This window comes from Pelodiscus sinensis, chromosome 21 (genome assembly GCF_049634645.1).
Source record: "Pelodiscus sinensis isolate JC-2024 chromosome 21, ASM4963464v1, whole genome shotgun sequence".
Classification (NCBI taxonomy): Eukaryota; Metazoa; Chordata; order Testudines; family Trionychidae; genus Pelodiscus; species Pelodiscus sinensis.
In genome coordinates, this window is record NC_134731.1 from 10,600,522 (window position 1) to 10,617,004 (window position 16,483).

Genomic DNA, 16,483 nt, shown 5'->3' on the forward strand with positions numbered 1-16,483 from the left:
TCTTTAAAGTGCAGAAACTGCGAGGAGTCTTGTGGCAACATAGAGACCTACAGATTTATTAGTGCATAAGTTTTCATGTGTAAGAAACCCCCAATTCATCAGATGAACTGAAGTGGAGTTTACAGAGATATGGGTATATATAGGGACAAGAAACAAAAAAAGAGGCATTTATACAAGTACCCTCTTCCTTTTGTTCTCCTTATAGATACCCAGGCCTCTGTAAACTCCACTCCAATTCATCTGATGAGGTGGATTTGACTCATGAAAGTTTATGCCTAAATAAATCTGTTAGGGTATGTCTACACTATCCCGCTAGTTCCAACTAGCGGGGTAATGTAGGCATATCGCACTTGCAAATGAAGCCCGGGATTTGAATTTCCCAGGCTTCATTTGCATAAGCGGGGAGCCGCCATTTTTAAAACCCCGCTGGTTCGAACCCTGTGCAGCGCGGCTACACGGGGCACGAACTAGGTAGTTCGAACTAGGCTTCCTAGTTCGAACTAACGGTAGTTCGAACTAGGAAGCCTAGTTCGAACTACCTAGTTTGTGCCCCGTGTAGCCGCGCTGCACGGGGTTCGAACCAGCGGGGTTTTAAAAATGGCGGCTCCCCGCTTATGCAAATGAAGCCCGGGAAATTCAAATCCCGGGCTTCATTTGCAAATGCAGTATGCCTACATTACCCTCCTAGTTCGAACTAGGAGGGTAGTGTAGACATACCCTTAGTGTATGTCTACACTACCCCGCTAGTTCGAACTAGCGGGGGTAATGTAGTCATCCGCAGTTGCAAATGAAGCCCGGGATTTGAATTTCCTGGGCTTCATTTGCATGAAGGCGGCCGGCGCCATTTTTAAATGCCGGCTAGTTCGGACCCCGTGCTACGTGGCTACACGCGGCATGGACTAGCTAGTTCGGATTAGGCTTCTAATCCGAACTAGCTGTACGCCTCGTGGAACAGGCTGTAAGCTGTAAGCCTCGTGGAAGCCTAATCTGAACTAGCTAGTCCATGCCGCGTGTAGCCGCACGGCACGGGGTCCGAACTAGTCGGCATTTAAAAATGGCGCCGGCCGGCTTCATGCAAATGAAGCCCAGGAAATTCAAATCCCGGGCTTCATTTGCAACTGCGGATGACTACATTACCCCCGCTAGTTCGAACTAGCGGGGTAGTGTAGACATACCCTTAGTCTCTAAGGTGCCACAGGACTCGTTGTTTTTGCAGGTACAGACTAACAGGGCGACCCCTCTGAGACTGGAAGGAGCAGGTCACTTATTAATCTATTTTACCAGTGTACTTTTTAAGCAAGGGCTAGGGTGATCTACGGGTGACATTGCAAGTCTACAGCCTCATTAACATCACCTGACTTACAGCAGCAGTTGAAGGAGAAGCCCACCCCCTGCCTGCAGTCACTACAGGAGAGGAGATGATGGGGAAACAGGAAGGAAAACATTCCAGGTGTGCATAGGGTAGGGAAAACCTCCAGGCTCTTTCCAAGCTATATAGTGTGACAGGAAATTCCTGCTTTGGAGAACAAATGAGGGGAAGAACACGTCCTGGGGGAGGAGAAAGACAATAATCCAAATTCCTCTGCCCATGTGTGACGGCACGATGGGGTTCCCCTGTCTCCTGCACCCCGAAATGGCACAAACAGACTGCACCAGCCAGTGTAATAGAGGAAGTTTATTGCCTCTCCAGGATACAGCACAGCACAGATGTAATCTGGTCACAGAGCTGGGCTAGGATGCCTCAGGCCCCCTTGAGATGGGGGAGACTGGGCCCCTAAACTCCAGTCCCTTTCCCTAGGCTGTCTCCTCCATGCTTCCAGCCAGCAACTCACTAACCCTCTTCCAGCCCTGCCCCCCAGCCAGGGCAGCCTCCACCTTCCTTTGTTCCTCTCCATGGGGGGTGTCTGGCCATACTGGTTGCATAGTGACTCATCCTGTTTTGCTGGGTCGTGGTACCCACGGCAGCCAGTGGGGGTTACCCCAGAGCCAGCAGCATAGAAACCAGCCAGGTACCCCCACTACGTCACACCATGAAACCACATTCAATTAATGGGATTACATACGTTTAACCCTGTAATTCATGGAAGAATTTGTCCCAGTGTTTTAAAAATAAAAGCTTCATCTGTACATAAGTATGTCTGCATAGTTAAAGTGGCAAAACTTGCCTAGAATAGCTGCAGTTATACTGTATTCCTGTTCTGGGAGGTGAAATAAGTTACACTGACATAAGCATTTTTATACTGGTATATCTGCAGCTATGTTAGGCACAAGTTACTGCATAGCTGAGCTCACCCCCAAATCAATCCCTTTACACCGCCCCCTCCTGCTACGTTGGCAAAACTTACTCACATTAGTAAGGCATGGGCTGGATTGTGTTTTCATGTGTTCCTGTTCACCTGCTTTCCAGGTTCCCTGCTTGTATGGTCTCTTGGGTTGATGGATGGTACCAGAGTGGTACTGAAGGCCAGAAGAGAATCCTCTAGCCTGAAATTCAGCAGATATAGACAACCCCACTTTTTACAGGTCTGCTCTAGGTCCCGGGAGACCTGAATTTGAATTAGGCTTCATATGACACACCTTTATGACACAGTGATGTTTCATCAACACCTGGTGAAGCTGCATCGTGTGATGACATAACATCTGCAACTTCATAACATGATGATTCATCCTGCAAAACAAATGCGCTCTCGGCTGCCAGTCAGCAGGTGGTGCAGCTGGTTTGTCTGCTCCTACTACAGTGAGCTGGTGCCCTGAATGTTGTTTGTGTGTCTCCAAGTCTGTGAGATTGTCCTATAGTTGTTTTGTTTTTTAAAAAACATTTACATTCTGCGAAAATATTTGTAAACAGACGACTGGTGCAGCTAGAAGAGGAAGGAGAGTGTTGTGATTAAAATACCTGATTGGGACTCACACACTCTGGATTCAATTCCCAGCTATGCCACAGATTTCCTGTGTGACCTTGAGGAAGTCATTTAATCCCTCTGAGGCTTGGATCCCCATTTATAAACTGAGGATAATGATCCCTCCCTAACTCACAGCGGTGTTGTGAGGATAAAAATGCCAATGTCTGTGGAGTTCAGATATTATGGTGATAGAGGCTATAAAAGTGCTGAAAGAACAGATAAAATCCTGGCCTTCCTTAAGACAATGGTGAAATTCCCACTGATGTCAATAGAGCAGTATTTCGTAAGCCCTCCAGCAATGGCGTAACGTGCATTGCAACAGTAATTATAAATAATGAAATGCTTATATAATGCTTATATAACTAAGGTAAATGATATACAAACAATGCTTTCAGTTTCACCCCTGTGCTAAAGAACGAACTAGAATACGTTCCATATATTGCAGTAGTGGTTCCTGTAAGCTGGGCACTTAAGTGGCCACCCAGGAGAGATTCAAATGGCATGCCACTGATTAGCAGAGTGCCCACAACTGGCAGCAAATGTCAGCATGTGTTTCTACCGGTGGTGCACATCCACACATGACTAGGTGCACATAAACTTTATTCTACACATGAATGGAAAAAATTAGAGAACCTTGATGCACAGTGCCCAATACTTTGGGCCACCTAATTGCTATTTGTAGCTGCTTCTGTAACACATATAAAAATGATGAAATATTTTCAAAATCATATAACAAACATCTAAAAGTCTGGGCTAACTCTTTAGGGGACAGGATTTTACCTGAATCAACATACAGTGTGAGCCATTTTACAGCGAACTCTGATGTGGTGCACAGCTGGGCTCACACCACACCATGTTAGGTGGATTTTGACCACCACAAAGTTCAGAGGTATTAGGGTTCAGAGCATGGACGGAAGAGCCTAGGCAGCAGGAGAGAGGGTTTGAAGAAGGCACTTGGAATTCAGTCCATGGGGATATGGTTTGAATGCTATTTGCAGTTGCAGCCTCTTTGTAAGTAGTTCTTTTAATAAAGAGCCAGGTTAGTTTTACAAAAAACTCTCACGCTGTTCAGCAATGTTTTGCACAGATAATAAACCCCTACCAATGGTTCCCCCTACAAGCCCTCAGAAAGGACATTTATAAAATTGTACAACAAAACAAAACAAAAATCAACTAACAATCAACATACCCCAAACAGCTTTTGCCCCTAAGAAGAAGGACATGCCAGAAAATGCATGAAATCCACTATGAATTCTGCTATTGATATTGGTTTATTTTATGTAGAAAGTGCTCAAATAGAACAGTGATGGATGGCAGTATAAAATAGATTTAAAGAAATATTTGGATCCAGATGTTTCTCTCTGGGGGATGTTTCAGTGTTAATATTCTGAAGCTTTGTTGATAATGGAATAAAAAGGGCTCTCTCAAATTGTTTCAATGCACTTACAATGAATCTGGTCTATGAAAATAAAGATTTCTGCCAGGGAGCGCAGCTAGAGTCCTGCAGAAATACAAAATTTTGTATCTGCATCTGTATCCACAAAAATGAACTGCTGATATCTGCATCCACATTTGTGGATGCAGCTGCCCTGTGGATATAAAGTGGAATCTGCAAATTTGCAGGATTCTAGGCACAAAATTTGTATCCACATCTGCATCCATATCCACAAAAAAGAGACAGGAATATAAAGTGGAAAGCCGCAGATTTGCAGGGCTCTGTGCACAGAGCTAGCACACACTTGGGCTGTGTCTAGACTACATGGCTCCATCGACGGAGCCATGTAGATGAGGGTTGTAGGCAAAGGGAAATGAAGCAGCGATTTAAATAATCGCCGCTTCATTTAAATTTACATGGCTGCCGCGCTGAGCCAACAAACAATTGATCAGCTGTTTGTCGGCTCAGCGCGCTAGTCTGGACGCTCCCCTGCCTACATCAAAGCCCTTTGTCGACAGCCCTGTTATTCCTTGTGGGATGAGGTTTACCGGGGCTGCCGACAAAGGGCTTTGATGTCGGCAGGGGAGCGTCCAGACTAGCGCGCTGAGCTGACAAACAGCTGATCAGCTATTTGTCGGCTCAGCGCGGCAGCCATGTAAATTTAAATGAAGCGGCGATTATTTAAATTGCCGCTTCATTTCCCTTTGCCCAATAAACAAATCTACATGGTTCCGTCGACGGAGCCATGTAGTGTAGACGTACCCTTGCTCACTACTCTTTGAAGCAGTTGTGTACATACTGAAGTTTGCTTTTCATGAAAATCGTACAGAGCAAATAGCCAAAAACGCATGAATATAAATCAAATCCAATGAAAAATTCTAAGTTTTGGATTTTTTTAAAAAATTGTTCACCCATACTCACTCTACACTGAAGTTAACTTCTGGTGGAATTTACTAGTTCATCCAAGAACTCCTTGGGTGTGTCAACACCGTGGCGCTAACTTGAAATAAGCTACACAATCTGAGCTACACAAATTGCCTAGCTTATTTTGAACTTATTTTGAGATAGTCTATTTCAAAATTTGGTGCTGTCTACATAGCGCCAAATTTCAAAATAGACCGCTATTCTGACAAGTCTCTTAATCCTCATGGAACAAGGTTTACTGGGATTTCAGAATAGCAAGCCTCTTATTTCGATTGCATTTCAAAATAATGGGCATGCTGTTTAGACATGGGAAACTTTATTTTGGGATACAGGACGTATCCCCACATAGCACCTCTGTCTAGATGTACTCTTTGGTGGGAAATAATTGATTTTTGTCTGCAGGTTTTGTAGTGGAGTCTTTGTTCCACAGATGTATTTTCTGATGAAGTAATATGCCACACATAGAGTTAAGAATTATAAACATGTCTATTCCCTTGGCAGTAGAAGTGTTCTTGATGGGCTTTGAGAACATGAGTCAGAAGTCAGCAGTTTCATTAGTGGCTTTGAGCCAAAATGCTGATCATAGCCAGAAAAAAATATGGCTAAGAAATATAACTTTACAAGATGGAACTGCAACGTTGCTTCAATGTTGAATCTTTACTTTTCCTTGACGACCCCCTGAAATCACGCAATACATTTTATTGAGAAAATGGTGAGTGCAAGTGAGTTTAATTCTTTCATACCAGCCATTTAGATCTTCTCAGGGCACCAAGCATCAATGTGCTTTAAAAAAAAAACACTCCAAGTGTTGAAAACCCAACTTTTAGCTCTAACAAGGGGCAGGATCATCTTTTGGTCAAAGCACTAGACTAGGTGCCTGATTACTTCTAATTTTTCCCTCAGACTGCTTATATAACCTTTGGCAAATCCCTTAACACCGCTGTGCCTCGTTTTACTTTTCCATAGGCCTGTTATCATAATGCCCACCCAATACCGCTCTTGGAATGCTTAATTCATTAATGCAAGGCACTTTGGGATCCCTGAGTGGGAATAATACCAATGATCATAACAACATCCATGATGTTGATTTTTTTTCCAAAATTCCTGGACTGTGGGTCCAGGATGAGGAGAATCTTGAATTTAAGATTATTCTCCTCACAATACTTTTTTATTTCTGGAACAAAATAATCCACAAACCATTCACGGAAAAGCTGCCTGGTCATCCAGGCCTTTCTGTGGGATTTCCACCGATTTTCTGAGATTTCACGTTTTTCATAGCACATGGATTTTCACTACGATACATTAGCAAGGGCTTCACCTTCATGTCTCTGCTGGTATTGCCCCCTAACAACAGAGTCAGGCGATCCTTCAAGGCCTCAAATCCAGGAGCAGACTTCTAATTTACAGAACTATAGGTCCTGGACAGCATGCATTTCCGATACAAGCCAATTTCATAAGCACTGAAAACTTGATGCGGGTTGTAGCCGCCTTCTCTGATGATGGTCTTCAGCATTTCAGGCATGGGCGTCCGGTATGTAAGGCGGGAGAAGGCTCTGCCTTCCCAAACCGCCAGGCATAGCCCTGCCCACACACCACCCCCAGAACACCGGCAGTAGGCATTCTGGGGTGGAGTATTGCTGCCCCCAGTGCCCTACCTCCCTGTACGCTGGGGCTAGGGCCTGGCTACACAGCACGACCTCCTCCGGGGCTGGGGAGGCTGGAGCCATGCCAAGTCCCCTCCAACCTCCTTCAGGGCTGGGGTCATGCCACGCGCCCTCTGCCCTCCTCCCTTCCCAGGGCTGGAAGGCTGTGTGGAGCAGCCTCCTTCCTCCCCCGGTGCTCTGGGGCTGGAGAGGCTGGGCTGTGCCAGGTCATGCAGCATGCCCTCCTCCCATTTGAATCACATCAAAGGTAATTTGCACTCCAAACTGACAGAAGGCAGCCTGAATGCGTGCCTGAAGCTGAATTTGACCCGTTATGATGCAAACTTCAAAGAAATGTGCAAAAAGATGCAGCAGTAGAAGTCCCATTAAATAAAGTCCTTGAGCACAATGTTTCATTGTGCTATTATTAATCATCATCTCAATCATTAGTAATATTAAGTTGTATATTTTCAGTCATGCAAATGGGCATTCTTATATGGCTCTTTGTTGACCACTTGTTCTGAATTTTGAGGTAGTTTGGCTCTTCGGGACCTGACTGGTCCCAGATGAGGGATTTTGCCAGATCAGAGAGGCCATTTCTGGCTCCCCTGCTGCCAGCCTCACCCCATCCCCTGTCCCCAGTGCTGGGCTTCGTGGCTCCCTCCCACAGCCCAGCTGAGTCACATGTCAGGCTTTCAGCACCCCCAGCCCTCGTGTCGCCTCCCTCCAACTTCCTGCACTGAGATGGGCTCCCAGACCTCCACTACATGCTGAGACTTGCTAACCTGCACCACACATGTTGCCAGACCAGAGAGTTCTGCTTTATAGAGTCAAATCTGTAATGACAAAATTGCCCATTGTATCGCACGTACCAGACACCTATTAAAAGAAGATGCTTATTTGTATAGCATCACAAGACTATCCTTGTGCCTTTTCATGTTAGAGACACAGCTGGAATAGTTGAGGCCATAATTAAATCCAGCCATTCTTCAGGACTCAAATTACAAACCCAGGTCTGTGTGCCAGGCTTCCAGGAAGTAAGGGATGAAAGATGCCTGACAAATTGTACGCAATTATGTAATGCAGAGAACAGACCTTTTTCCAGAAGCAATTAGACTCACTGAAGTTGTCCTAGCTGGTGAAGCACAGAACTGGACACTGAGCATTTCAGGAAAAAAGTATATCAATATTAAATGAATTACAACTGTATCAGTTCTGGTTTTGCTATTATAGTGCCTGTCTAGGAACTTATATAGTTCTTGCAAGGCAACCCCCCTAGTGTGAATGAAATTATACTGCTAGATGCTATCTCAGGGTACGTCTAGACTACAGGGTTTTGTCGACAGAAGTTTTGTCGACAGATATTGTCGACAAAGCTTCTGTCGACAAAGAACGTCTATACTACATTCAGTTCTGTCGACAAAGCAAGCTGCTTTGTGGACATGGCAGTGTAGACGCAAGGACAGTTTACATGCAATAACACCTTCTGTGTCTAAACATGTGTCTAGACAACAGAGTTTTGTCAACAAAAGTGGACTTTTGTCGACAAAACTATACCTGCGTCTACACTACCGCTGAGTTCTGTCGACATAACGTCGACAGAACTCAGCAGTTTTGTCGAGGCTGGTAAACCTCATTTTATGAGGCATAACGCCTTCTGTCGACAGAGTTCTGTCGACAGAAGGTGTTATTGCATGTAAACTGTCCTTGTGTCTACACTGCCATGTCAACAAAGCAGCTTGCTTTGTCGACAGAACTGAATGTAGTGTAGACGCTCTTTGTCGACAGAAGCTTTGTCGACAGTATCTGTGGACAAAACTTCTGTCGACAAAACTCTGTAGTCTAGACGTACCCTCAGTTCAGTTTATTCCCCTAAATTTAGCAAGCTGTACTGGCATAAGTTACTGTTACACTATTTGTACTATTACAGTCATATCAGTTTTCTAATGGATGTAGTTATAGCTGTACAAAAAATGTGTTGACCAGCCCAAAGGCTCATGCAGATCCAATCTGTTGGCAAAGGGTTTACAGGGTTCTTGTGCAAAAGGGTTTTTTTGCACAAAATGGCCCCGTCTATAGTGCATTTTTTTGCACAAAAACCTCTTCTGCAAAAAGCAAATGAGAGAGCGAGAAATGCTAATGAGCGTTTCATTTGCATTTCCTCTTCCACAAAAATAGTGCTGTGTAGACGTAACCCAAGAGGTAGAAATGCAGACACCTCTCAGAGGTTCCATTCCAGAAATCTGGACACAGCAAACTCTGATCCAAATTGCATTTCCAACATCAAGGAACAACTGTGCTGAAATGATCAGATGTTGGCCGATTTCATTAAGACCACAACAATGTGCATCTATAGATAATGGGTGACCCATACAGATATCGACTCTTGTTTTAGTGCTTGGACTTGAGCTAGTTCTTTGTTGGCTGGAGGAACACAAATATTCGGTAAGAGTGAGATGAAAACTGACAGAAGGAAACTTATTTAACCTTTTTCTGTAAAAAAAAAAAATCATGTAAACTCTTTCCCTTGGGTCCCTTTGTCCTTTCTCGCTGGTACCCATCTCTCTTTGCTTAATTTTTTTCAGTCTTTTCCTTTCCTTTCCTCCATTTACTTCTTCTACAGAGTCCTTCGTCTGCCTTGTTTTTTCCGTTCTGTTTTCCACGAGCTTTTTTTTACTGCTTCCTCTTCCATGCTGCAGAGTAGTATGTTAATACTCTCTGTTCTCTACTCCCATACGAAGAAATAATCTGTTACAGTCCCATGGTCCCTTCAGAGAGACCCGTTTCCAATCCTCATAACTGTACCAAGTCCATTACACTAATAACTCCATGACTGTGGTGGAGATGGGCCCTGGAGTGAAAGAACTGGCAGCCTCCTGTGAAGTGGTGAAATAAAAATCTGATTCCCCCGTCATCACCTCAATAAGTTCTCACCAAGATGTATACATGAAGTAGAGGTGTCACTACCTGATCTTTGTCTACCTCATCTCTGTCTTGCTTATCTCCCCATCCTGCTTGTCTCGCCTCAGGTGGATCATGTTTGGATTCCAAGTTATACGCCAGTGGTCTCCAAGCTTTTAAAGCATAAGATCACTTTTTCAATTTAAGTGCAATCCAAGATCTACCTCAAACCCAAATACCCTGGCCCCGCCTCCTTTGTGCCCCTTCTCTGAGGCCCCACCCCTGCTTACTCCATCCTCCCTCACTTTCACCAGTGGGACAGCGGATTGGAGAGCAGGTCTTGGATTAAGGAATTTGGAGTGTGGGAGGGGCTCTGAGCTGATCTTGAGGGAGGCACTTGAGGTGTTAGAGGGGGTTCTAGGTGCAGACTTTGGAAGGGTGTTTGGATGCAGGGGTGCTTGGAGCTAGGGCAGGGACTTGGGGTGCAGGAGGGGGTTCATGACTGGGGTAGTGTTTCAGGATGTGGGCTCTGACTGAGCATTGCTTACCTCAGGTGGTGGTGCAGTGGGGTTAAGCCAGGCTCACCCCTGCCCTGGCCCTGCACTGCTCTCCAAAGCAGCCAGCAAACTCCCTCCATCCCAAGTCCTGTTGTGCCCCTTTCTGCTCTGCAGAGACAATACAGGTTGGGAGAGGGGGCACCTTGACATCAGCACCCCACTTCTCCCTCCCCTGCCCTGCACAGAAAGCAGGAGGCTCCCAGGGATGGGGGGAGGCAGCTCCTAGACAAAGAGCAAGAGATGAGCAGCAGTGGGGGGAGGGGCAGCTGAAGTGCCTGCACTCGACAGCCTCTTGGTCAAACCAGTCAGGATCACCTGTCAGAGGCTCCAAAATCTACCAGTAGATCCCAGTCCACTGGCTGGTGACCCCTGTTACACGCTATTTGGACCAGAGGTTTTTTGTTTTCGGAGGGTGTGCAGCTCCCATGTGAACACAGCATAAATGAAATAATAGCGGCAGGAGCAATTTATTTCTTCTTCCATTAGCTTGGCTCACCACCTCCTTATTTTTCATCCCACTGCGTTTCCCAGGGAAAATTCAGTCCTTGGTTAGATGTGCCTGGAATCTGACTGAAGTCAATGGGAGCTGCATATGCATCCACGGGGAGATTCTGATCCCATGGTTTATGGACTTGCCCCTTTCTCTTTGCTTTCTTATGGTTTTGTTGCACTATGTCTGTTTTTCGTAGCCCCGTGAGGGTGGAACGGTGGCAGCTGGGAGCCGGCAGCCCCGGGGGGCCAACAGCTGGCATCCCCGCAAGCTGGGAGTTGCTCCCGCTGGGCTGGGGAATCCTGCTTACTCGGTTAAACATAAAGTTTAACTGGTTAACTGATTAAAAAAGATTTTACATCCTTAATTTCCAGAATGAAACAGTACCTCAGAGGATGGTTTGTTTCAGCTGACTTAATAACAGTCCTGAATAGGGGCTGTTACGGACACTGGCGCACGGTCAGGTATCAGTTACACAGCTGTCAGAGCCAATTCACTGAGTTCATTGACTTCACTGGAACCATATTGGATTTCTGCTGATGTACCCAAGGGCATAATCTGACCCTCTGTTGACCAGAAATAGTGCATGACCCTTGGAATGAGCCTGGTATGATGAAGATTCAGAATATGCTTCTCCCACCTTGCGGATCTATCACACAGAGTGTCAACTGATACCATAACCTCAGGGCACGGTCCTGTCATGGGATTAATGCATCACATCCATACATCATCCTGGGGCTTCAACGTGCCACGCAGAGGTGTGGAGCTGGTGTAATAGAACTGAAGTTGGGACCTCTGGAGCTTAGTGCATGGGCCTCTACAGCTTGAGTTAAAAGCCAGCTGCCTCTCCACTAAGGCTGTAGCGCACACTCATTCTCTTGCTCTGCAAGTGGTCTCAGTGCCACTACAAGGGACAGCGCACTGCACCCAGCAAGTAGGTGTTGTACAGAACTCGCCCAGCTGAAGAAGCGCAAACCAAGATTCAGAGACAACCCAGTTGATATCCCAGACGAGCCCCCACGTGGAAGGCTGACAAAGCAGAACTGAACTTAGGACATCTGGAGCTTAGTGCATGAGCCTCTACTGCTTGAGTTAAAAGTGCCACTGCCTAGGACAGTGAACCACATCCAGAAGGCGTGTGGGTTACACCAGGGTGCTTGCTGCTCTATCTCTTTGTAGGGTGCAACTTGCCACCACAGGAGAGGCTATAGACTGAGCTATCTTGTGTAAGGCAGCAACCTAAACAGAGTAGGCCTGGTACTCAGGGGATGCAGGGACCTCATTTCTGTCTAGTTTTTATGCAGGCTGCACCGGGGGCATAAAGGATTGGGCCCTAAGCCCTGGTCCTCACCCAGCTTGGCCAGAATGTCTAACCGTATGGTACTTACCAGGAGCAGAGAAACAATGGTGTGGGATCGTCAAATGAACAGTCCCAGGAAGGCTGTTTTAGATCTGCCAGCTGTGGCTTTGACAGACCAATACGTTAGCTGGGTAGTCATCCGCCTCCCCTTCCGTAGTAAATAAACCCTCTCACACAGCGGCTTTGTCTCCGTTGGAAGGCACTGCAGCCTGCATGCTGTTGGGATCTGGTTGCTAGGTCAGACCTTGGCTCCCTGAAGATGACAGACAAATGAGAAGTCTGAGATCTTTATGGGGGAAAGGGAGCTGGTTTGCGAAACACACTCACTGGCAGCGGACTGCTTATAAACCTGACCCACCAAAAGAGAGTTCGGACACGTTTGCCTCCAAGCTGCAGCTGTGCTGGCACAGAGACTGGGGCAAAGAGGCATAATCTCTCCAAATGCTCTTTAGCTGCCTCCTGCCTTTGCATCTCTGCAATGGGACGAGACGGAAGAGTGGCAGGGGGCCCTTTCCTGAAGCCTCCTTTATTTCAGCAAGAGACGAGCTGGCACTGGTACATCTGATGAAAACCCCATGAAATCTGGGAGCCTTTGGGCCTTGGATAATTTCTATATTCAAAACGACACAAAACAAATGGACAAAGGAAACTGTTTCTCGCACCCTTACCCGTCATGTGTCACATGTTGCAATAAAGCCATCGGGCAGGGGGCGGGGCTGATTTTTCCTTGCTCAATGCCTTGTGTGTGATTGTTTATTACACCATGCTGTCCTGGGAGCCTCTCACACCCACTTTGTCCTGATGAGTATGGCTGCACAACATGCAAAATGAAGGCAAAACTGCCTCCCCCAGTGTGTTTCAGTGTTTTCTTATAATATTTTGTCCCTCTCTAGCACTTAGTTGTGATTTTCTCAAAGCACTTTGCAAGTATTAATGATTTAAGGTGCGTTTTATTAATGGATGTAAGTGATTTATCCATATTCACTCTGGAAGCCTGTGACAGAGGTAAAACAAGGACCCAGATCTCCTGAGGCTAGGTCCCATGCTTTCACCACAAGGCCATGCTTCCTCTCAGACTTTAATCAAATCAATTAGAATCAAAAGTTTTTCACTGCAGCTGTAATGAGAGATTAGTGCATCATTATAATGAAAGGAATGTAAATACAGAGCATAGCAAGGGAATTTCATCCAACAAAAAATGACTCTCTGTTGAACAGTTAGGTAACATTTTTATTTCAGAGTGGAAAAAAATTCCACTTTCAATCACATGGAAACGTCACCCTCAAAATGCCTTAACCTACAGGGTCTTAAAGCAACTCCTGCTAGGAGTTTTAAGGCCCTGCTTTGTGTGCTGCAGGAATTGTTCCGGGGCGGCATGATCTCCCATGCATTCATATTTTGGGCTGCTGAAGATACTACTAATCATAAACAAGACTGTGGTTCTGCCATTCCCTAGAGCAGAAGTGGGGAACCTTTTTTGGATCAGGAGTTGCTGACCCACACCAAAAAAACAACAAAACAAAACAGTGGGGGGCTGCACTGAAGTGAGAAGCAAAAAAACAAACCAAACCAACCCTCACAGACGTGGCCCCTGACTGAGAAGGAGAAAGGCATTCCTCCCCACATTCCCCTTGCATACCAGAGCCTAGAGGGGTCCAGGCTATTAGACTCTGTGCTCCAGCCCCGTGTGGGTGGGATTCAGGCAAGCCGGGGGCCCCGTCTGGCCTGAGGTTCCCCACCTCTGCCATTGAGCTAGCCACCCATTCTCCTTGTTATTTAATATTTGGAATGCAATAGCACTGAGAGGCCCCAATGGGGCAGGGAGGGGCATTTTACCAAGTACAATAAAACCCAAAGCGGGAAAGACAGTTCCCCTGCCAAAGAGTTTACAGTGTAAATGGAGTCATGGGAAGATAAAGAGACCTGCCCACAGTCACACAGCAGAAGAGGAAACCCTTTGCCCTTCTGAACACTAATGCATTCAGCCTCATAACAACCCTGTAAGGTAGGTTTTATTATCCCCTGTTTTACAGGTGGAGAAACATTGGCATAGGAAGATGCCACTAGACAAGGTCAATCAGAAAGTCTGTGATAGTATCAGTTTCTCTTAATACTCCTCAAAGAAATGCCCCCAAAATAATCATAAACCCCCCTGAGAAATCTATGGAATGCAGGAGAAACAGGAGCCCAGGTTCTCTTCGTATTCCATCTGTGTAATTTTTCCACAGCCCATGGATGCTGTTTCATCGGTCCTTCCCAGACTGACCCCTTAGCTCCCAGACTCAAAGTTATGAGCAGCCATACTTTCGATTTACTTTCGAAAGAGCACAGTAGCAGTCTAGACGCAGGGGAAGTTTTTTTTTAAAAAAGGCCACTTTTTTCAAAAAAACCCTGTCGTCTAGACCAGGGCTGGACTAAGAGGTGGGCGTGCTGAGCAGCTGCCCGGGGCGCCAACCAATAGGGGGCGCCTGATGGCAGCAGTAAGGGGCGCACAGCACTCCTTATAGCTGCCATCAGGCACCGCGTGCCCGGCTCCCAGCAGGCTGCAGTGGCCACCCGGGGCGGGGGCCGCATTAGCCCCCTCAGTGCCCTTCCCCCCGCAGCCATGGGGCCCTGCACGGCCAGGCACGGCCCACCCAGGCGGACCCGGGCTGCGCACCAGCGGCAGTGTCCAGGCAGCGCATGTGCCGTGCGCCCGCCCAAGCACGCCGGGGGCAGGCTCGTGCATGTGCGGTGTGCCCGGAGGCGGGCCTGCATGCCCGGGGGGGCATGGGCCCATGCACGCACCATGTGCCCGGGGCACCAAAATGGCTGGGGCCAGCCTTGGTCTAGACACACCCCTAGTTTGGTTCACTGTCCCATGCAGTGGCAGCTAGAGCGCCACAACAGCTAAGGACAAGAGATCCCCACAGCGTGGGCTGGGAGCCAGCTGGCTTTTAGCTCAGAGGGTAGAGGCTCCTATACAACGCTCCAAAAGTCCCAGGTTCAAATCTGTCTGATGGTGGTTACATAAGCATCTGCTGTTTCTGACCCTGTGCAGCCTAGGAGCCAGCAGCCCTGTGTGGGGCCGGAAGTAGCTGGGCTGGAGCATTCCCCTTCTGCCCTTGCCCTCTCCTGCTTAATCAGTTAACTGTTTAAACATTAAGCATAATCAGTTAATTAATTACATGGGATTTTACACCCCTACTCCTGAGTGTAGGAATTGGCTCCGCTAGAGCTCATTGACCAGAATGAGCCCTATAAAAATCTAAGCCAGTGGTCCCCCATGCGGTGCCTGTGGGCGCCATGGCACCCGCCGGGCCATTTCTGTGCACCCGCCGAGTGAACCGGGCCAGCCTCGGGCGCATGGGCGGTGCCGGCCCCCTGGGCGCACGGCATATGGGCAGCGTCAGTCCCGGGTGCGCAGCACATGGGCCGCCCTGCCCCTGGGTGTGCAGCGTTTGGGTGGCTCTGCCCCTGGGTGTGTGGCTCAAGGGCTGTGCCGGCCCTGGGCGCGCAGCACATGGGTGGTGGTGGCCCTGCCCCCAGGCGTGCGGCACATGGGCTGTTCTGGTCCCAGCACATGGCATATGGGCAGCCGCACCCCTGAGCGCGCAACACAGGAGCAGCGCCGACGCCGGCCCCGGGAATGCGGCGCATGGGTGGTGCCAGCACCGGGCGCACGCCATATGGGCGGCCCTGCCCCTAGGCACGTGCACAGCCCCGCCCCCTCGGTGCGTGTGTGGCCATGTCCCTGAGTGCCCGGCCTGGGTGTCCGGCCCATGAGTAGCCCCACCCCCGGGCGCCTGGCAGCCCCAAAAGGTTGGGGACCACTGGTCTAAGCGCAATACTACTCAATGCAGGCCTTTGTCTTCATACTGGCACAATCAGTTCTCACCTCCTGAAGTGTGAAGAGCCCAATTCAGACCTGCTACAAGTGGGTGCCACTCCCACAGAGCTCTCCTCCATGTTTGTCACCTCAGCAACCTAGAGCGGGGTCTGGCCGTTTGAACACAGAGCGAGGAGGGGGATGAAGACTCCACAGCCAAATTACTTATGGGCCATTCACGTACTGATTTTTAAAGGACCCAGTCTGTAGCCCTGAGCTCTTACCAGTAACAGGGCAAGGGATTCAAGTGGAATCAGGCCACAGTTCATTATTTGGACTGGGGAAAATAGGTAAACAAAGACACTTCCCCTCCCCTGCAGAGAAAGCCCAAGGACCCCCAGAGGAAATGTGAAATGTTTAAGTCAGTATCCAAGGGAAAGGGGTGTTGATCTTACACAATTT

General features: G+C 47.7%; 1 long non-coding RNA gene across 4 annotated transcripts in view; it reads right to left on the reverse strand.

The window, feature by feature from the left end:
* LOC112543972 (uncharacterized) overlaps positions 1–2,692 on the reverse strand; it is a 30,231-nt gene extending 27,539 nt beyond the window's left edge. Inside the window, exon 1 of one of the 4 annotated variants that reach the window (XR_012897084.1) lies at positions 2,350–2,692. This is a non-coding gene — a long non-coding RNA (uncharacterized LOC112543972). The remainder of the gene's footprint in view (positions 1–2,349) is intronic. The other 3 variants (XR_012897083.1, XR_012897082.1, XR_003087268.2) reach the window with 3 other exon arrangements.
* Between the last annotated feature and the right edge of the window lie 13,791 nt (positions 2,693–16,483).